Raw genomic sequence first — 6,051 nt, 5'->3', positions numbered from 1 at the left:
AATGAAAGCATCGCAATATTCTCAAGCTTACTTGTACTCTATTTGTGCAATCTTCACTACCTATGCAATTTTGGGTTTAGATTGCTCATACAACTGTATACTTAATTAACATATTACCCTCTTCTTCTTTACAGAACATTAGCCCCTACGAAAGCTTCTCCATTATAAGTCAGATTATGCTTTTCTCAAATCCTATGGATGTGCCTGCTATCTATGGCTCTGACCCTACTATCATAACAAGCTCGAATTTCGCAGTCAGCCATGTGTCTTCATTGGTTATGGTGTTCAACAAAAAGGGTATCGATGTCTTGATGTAACTACATGTTGTGTTTATGTCTCACATCACGTTGTGTTTGATGAGACTGTTTTCCCATTTAAACGCTCTCTTCCAAACCACCACCGAACCAACCCCTCAGACTCCTCATCTACATCCCATTTTATTTGCCTCCTAAAGCACCACCTAACTTACCCTCGCCACCCCCTCATCTCCTCACTCTTATTCTCCTATTTTCCCGCACCACTAGGCATACCTAGTGTCACGGATCGCACATAAGTGAGTGCTATCGTGATTCCGTAGTCGGCGGTGCAGTGAGGCACGTCGACGAGGACGTCGACATAATCAGTGGGGGAGAATGTCACGGGTCGCACTTAGACAAGTGTTACCGTGACTCCGCTGGGGACATCTATGCTTATGAGGGTAAGTCCAAGTGTGGACGGGATAGCTTAAGAGCTAGAATGGTAGGTGTTGGCCGAAGTTGCACTTGTGAAGGGTATTTTGGGTATTTCGAAGGTTACGGAGGAATCTGAGGAAACCCAAAATACGGAATATGTTCGCGGATGTCGAGACGCATGAAACGAACTGACGGTTTGCCATTCGGAGTTCGTATGAAGAAGTTATGCCCAATTATGACTCCTCGTGCATAGGTGATGTTCCTTCCTGGCAGAAGGCTAAATGCATAAAATGCTATATAGGGGGGTGACATGGTGTCATGCTCTCCACCACCCCTGGTGCTTACACCCTTGTGGCACTAAGCGAGCATCCTTATGACATTGGAGATAGTCATAAGGGCGGGCATTAGATTGTTGAAGGATAATCTGTGCCTCCGAAGGAAAGGAATTCCCGAGGACAGTACGAACACGCGGGGCCGGTCGTATTGCGCATCGTTGGAAAGAGTGAGGTCAACATATGGCATTCGCTATGCCATCGGCTAGCGAGACATATGACAATACTCGATGGACTTGGCTTGGGTTCGGCCTTGTCTAATATTGAAGGAAGATATTCGGATGCCGGTGCGCATGGGTTGCGACCCCATGCAATGCATAGATGGTTATGTGGGACATTCGGAATATATATGTCGCCAAGGCTTGGGCGACATGCAAGTATGACAGCTTGTTTGTATAGCTTGAGGATGTGGGCTATCGTGAACGCTAAAGGAATGACCGACAGAAGTGTGGGTAAACCGATGGTGTGTTAGATCGCTATGTCTTGACTTGGACATGAGCGAGACATGAGGAAAGCATGCGACGTGGTCGATGCAGTTGACGTGTCTTATGCACCGCTTGATGTATGGGCGTCGAGGGTTCGTTGCCGGATGCGGAGTGATTGTATTGTCACACGGTAGTGTGACTTGTTGTCTAGTAAGAGACGACACTTGAAGGTAAACCTCTCGCGGAGTTGTGAGAGTCATGAAGATCATGAAGTGGGAGAAGGCTGACTGGGATCCAGAAGGTGGATCCTGGGCCGCACGGGCGTGCTTCGAGTGGCGAGATTTTGTGTTTCGCTTCCGCCGCGCAGCGCCGCTCGCTCGTCCCGTGACAGATGGTATCAGAGCCCCATGACAGATGGTAGTTCAAAGAAGGATGTCGAAGAGCTGATCGATTCAGATGGTGGTTTCTGTGTGAGAGATTCGTACCTAGAAGAGATTGGTGATGGGACAACTTTGATAGCAAGGTAGCAGGTCATTGCCTGTGATGGGTAGTGGACTTGTGAAGTTGGATGAAGAACCCCAACGTCACTGTAGATGATTGTTGGAATCAAGTTGTGTGGCGGTTGATGGAAACCCGTCTTGGTGCTGGATCCTATGGAAGGGTGAAGGTATCCAAAAGTTTGCCTCGAAGTTTTGAGAAGACATCAAGAAGGATGACTCTAAGATGGGGGATGATGGTTGGTGTTGCTGCTCGGTTGCCTAGTTTTCTAATCCGTGCACCAAGCGCCCGGAAGGCGGGTAGGCAGGGGTACTGGCTTGTGATGAAGTGATGTTGCTTGTTCAGTTCAGGATGTGGGGAGGATGGGAGCGCGAGTTGGTGAGAGTGTTGAAGATTGGCTTGCACTCGAACCGTGGCATACCATTGAAGGTTGTGACAAACTTTGTTGGTAACAAGTGTTGAGCAGACAGTGCGAGACCTTTTGTTCAGGGAAGATTTGTGAGGGCTGAAGGCCGAAAGGGGGCTGTCTTTCAAGGAAGTAAGTTGCTGACGTACTAGGCTCTATTGAGGGAGTAAGTTGCTGATGGACTAAGCTTTAACAAAGGAGTCACTCAAGTGGCTGCTCTTGCAATTGTGGAGAACGTATGGGTGAAGTGCAATGTTTGACACAAGGTTGCTAACTAATATTCGGAATGCGGGAGTGTTCCAAAGGTGGATCCCGGAGTCTTTCTTGCGAAGATGGTGGCTAAGGACACAGTATGTCCGCACTTGATGGGAGGCCAAAGATAGAGTAACTAGAGGGAGGATGTCTTACTTGTTCCCTTGTGGATGCTACAGAAGTATGTTCTACCGAGTTCAAGTTTGGGCGATGTTAGGTGGTTATACTTGTAGTAGGGATGACATCAAACCTTGGTGAAGTGTGAAGGCCTAAAAGTGTAGTAGAGCTTCGCTTCGGAGGCACGTTGACGTGAGGGTGCGTCGACGAGATAAGTGGGGGAGACCCACGAATGCCATTGAGGTATGGCAAGCGCACGTGCGCAAAACAGATGGAGGAGCCTTGGAGGAGACACAGTTGACAAAGTGATGTTGCGTGTTCCAGGCTAAGGGTTGAGGAAGATGGCAGTGTGAGTTTGGTGAGAGTGCTGGAGGTAGGCTATACTCGAACCATAGCATGTCATCAGTAATTGAATTGAATTCAGTTGGAGATGAGTGTCGAACGAATGGTGCAAGGCCTTGTTTGTGGAAAAGTTGTGGAAGCTCAAGACCAAGACGGTGCAGTCTTCGAAGGGAGGAAGTCGCTGATGAGCTAGGCTCCATTGAGGGAGTAAGTTGTTGACGGGCTAGGCTTTGATGAGGGAGTCACTCAAGTGGTTGCTTTCACAATTGTTGAGAATGGAGGTGTGAGGCACAATGTTTGACATAAGTTTGCTGATTGATATCCGGAACAACGGAGTGTTCCAAAAGAAGGGGATCCCGAAATCTTACTTAGGGGCATGGTTGCTAAGGACATAGGGTATGTCCGCACTTGATGGCAGGCAAAGTTGGAGTAACTTGGGTGTTGACATCTTACTTGTTCCCGTGGGGATGCTATAGAAGTGGTTCTGCCGAGTCCAAGTTTGGGGCGTTGGAAGTAAGGTGGTTCTACTCGTAGTAGGGATGATGTTTAACCTTGGTGAATTGTTATGGCCTAAGTGTTGTGGAACTTTGCTGGAGTGGCACCCTGAAGTGATGGTGTGCCGACGAGAAGGAGGGGAGAACCTTGAATGCCATGAAGGTATGGCAGTGCAGATGCACGAAATGGAGGTGCCGTGGAGGACACACGGTTGGCTTGTGAGTCACACCCAAGCGGGGTGCATCTCTTTGAATGTGGAGAATGGGGAAGTACTTGACCAACGAGCTATGTGATTGTTCAGAGGTTGAGTGCGACAAGAGACAGAGGTCTCGGCCAAAGAAGAGGGAAAGGAATACAACTTTGAAAGAGAAAGTTGAAAAGGGTTAAGGCAGTGGTGCTTTGTGGTCCTTGGAGCGAAGAGAAGAAGATAATCCTATATGGTGTTGTTATGCAGCAATGCAGTGGGCAAGTCGACGAGGACGTCGCCATTATCAGTGGGGGAGAATGTCACGGATCGCACATAAGTGAGTGCTATCGTGATTCCGTAGTCGGCGGTGCAGTGAGGCACGACGACGAGGACGTCGACATTATCAGTGGGGGAGAATGTCACGGGTCGCACTTAGACAAGTGTTACCGTGACTCCGTTGGGACATCTATGCGCTTATGAGGTAAGTCCAAGTGTGGACGGGCGATAGCTTAAGAGCTAGAATGGTAGGTGTTGGCCGAGTTGCACTTGTGAAGGGTATTTTGGGTATTTCCGAAGGTTACGGGAGGAATCCGAGGAAACCCAAAATACGGAATATGTTCGTGATGTCGAGACGCATGAAACGCAACTGACGGTTTGCCATTCGGAGTTCGTATGAAGAATTTATGCCCAATTATGACTCCTCGTGCATAGGTGATGTTCCCTCCTGGCAGAAGGCTAAATGCATAAAATGCTATATAGGGGGTGACATGGTGTCATGCTCTCCACCACCCCTGGTGCTTACACCCTTGTGGCACTAAGCGAGCATCCTTATGACATTAGAGATAGTCATAAGGGCGGGCATAAGATTGTTGAAGGATAATCTGTGCCTCCGAGGGAAAGGAATTCCCGAGGACAGTACGAACACGCAGGGCCGTTCGTATTGCGCATCAACAGAAAGAGTGAGGTCAACATATGGCATTCGATATGCCATCGTCTTGCGAGACATTTGACAATACTCGATGGACTTGGCTTGGGTTCGGCCTTGTCTAATATTGAAGGAAGATATTCGGATGTCGGTACGCATGGGTTGCGACCCCATGCAATGCATAGATGGTTATGTGGGACATTCGGAATACATATGTCGCCAAGGCTTGGGAGACATGCAAGTATAACAGCTTGCGTGTATAGCTTGAGGATGTGGGCTATCTTGAACGCTAAAGGAATGACCGACAGAAGTGTGGGTAAACCGATGGTGTGTTAGATCGCTATGTCTTGACTTGGACATGAGCGAGACATGAGGAAAGCATGCGACGCGGTCGATGCAGTTGACGTGTCTTATGCAACGCTTGATGTATGGGCGTCGAGGGTTCGTTGCCGGATGCGGAGTGATTGTATAGTCACACGGTAGTGTGAACATGCCTTGCCTTGCAAGGCTTGCCGCCAGGGGCTTAATGCATTGCCTTGCCTTGCCTTGCGTTGGCATGTCTTGCTTTGGCCTTGGCATGCCTTGGCCTTGGCATGCCTTGCCTTGGCTTGGCATTGGCATTGCAAGGCATGTCGAGAGGGAGGCTATTGGCAGCTTGACATGCCATGCCTTGCCTTGCTGCCCACAGCATGCCCACATATGCCCACAAATGTCGACAGAATTTTTCAAACCTTGTCAAACCCCATTTTTATTGAAATTTCCTCGCACAATAAGCTCCCCATAAGTAGTCTATGATTTTAGGACCTTCTCCAACTTACAAAACTAAAAAATTCCTCCCCAATTTTTTTTAATGATTTTTTCAATTTTACGACTTCTAAAAATAAAAAAAAATACTTCCCCACTTCAAAAATTTATGAAACTTTTTCTCATCATAGATTGCATTTTTCTTAGTGTCCCTGCAAAAAATCAGGTCAAAATACCTTGTATTGAATTATTTAGAGCCCATTATGACTCCTCACGCATAGTTGATGTCTCCTCCTGTCAAAGGGCAAAATGCATAAAATGCTATATAGGGGGGTGTGTGTTGCCTGCATATGCATGGCAGCCCATGCCTTCCTAGCTGCAGACCCCTTCCCACACGCCACACCCATGTCATGTTGCCTCGATATGTTGCCTCGGTATTATGGGTTTGTGTCGGGGTGGGGGGCTGCCACCCATGGCGGTGGTGGCCGGAATCCGCCCGCCACCACGCCGCCGCCATGGGTGAGGTGGGAAAAAAAAAAAGGCGTGGAAAGTTGCGAAATGGGGTTGTCTAGGCTTTTTTTTGCATGGGGGAGCACGGAGTTGCTAGGAACTCCTTCTCAAATGCACCCGCATGTCGACCACAACCTCATTTCGCAA

This window comes from Prunus dulcis, chromosome 1 (genome assembly GCF_902201215.1).
Source record: "Prunus dulcis chromosome 1, ALMONDv2, whole genome shotgun sequence".
NCBI lineage: Eukaryota > Viridiplantae > Streptophyta > Magnoliopsida > Rosales > Rosaceae > Prunus > Prunus dulcis.
This window is presented reverse-complemented; position numbering follows the sequence as displayed.